The following is an 805-nucleotide window of genomic DNA, read 5'->3' as shown; positions in this document are numbered from 1 at the left end:
GAGGCCCCTAGGGGTGCCAGGGCTCAGCTCTGCTTCCTGCCCCACCTGACCTGTCCCTCCTGCCCTGCCCTCCTGCCTGCCTAGGGGAGCTTGTCCCTCTCGCAGCCCAAGACACTGCTGGGCCCAATACTACTTCAACAGGCCATTTCTCACTTCCTGCCTCTCCAAGAAAATTCTCTCTAAAAGTTGCTTTGTCGTCCTTTTTTTTCAAAAACATGTTTTTAATCAATCATGTAATGAAATTCAAACAGAATTCTTGAAAACAACAGCAATGTGAAAAAAAAAAAAAAAAAAAATCTCAGCTCCCGGAAGCCCTGACTCCAGCACCGCCCTCTCCAGCCCTCATATCCACCCTGGTGACCCTTGCCTGTCCCTCCCCGCCTCCCTCCTCTCACCCCCACCCCTGCTGGTCACTAGGCCTCTTGGACCTGCCTCCTAAATATCCCTGAAAGGCCTCTCCAGGGCCTCTCCTCAAAGCCCCTCTGCCCAGCTGTTGTATCTAGAGAACCCCTGTCCCCCTCCCAGTTGCTCCCCCCGCCTCCCTCCTGGCTCCCTTCCAAGCTGAACCCCAAACTGTCTCCAGAGACTCTCTCTAAAAGGCAAATATGACCCCATCAGGCTCCTTTTCTCAAAAGTTGTCATTGATTCACCGTCCCCTAGGGATGGAATCTAAACTTCTTAAATGGCATTTGGCATTCAAGGGTCCAATGTCCAGTCCCTGGCCTCATCCCCCTTTAACCCCCTGCCTTTACTTGTGCGGAAACCCTGGTGGTGTAGTGGTTAAGAGCTACAGTTGCTAACCAAA

The sequence above is a fragment of the Loxodonta africana genome, chromosome 13 (genome assembly GCF_030014295.1).
Source record: "Loxodonta africana isolate mLoxAfr1 chromosome 13, mLoxAfr1.hap2, whole genome shotgun sequence".
In the NCBI taxonomy this organism is placed as follows: domain Eukaryota; kingdom Metazoa; phylum Chordata; class Mammalia; order Proboscidea; family Elephantidae; genus Loxodonta; species Loxodonta africana.
Note: the sequence above shows the minus strand (reverse complement) of the source record.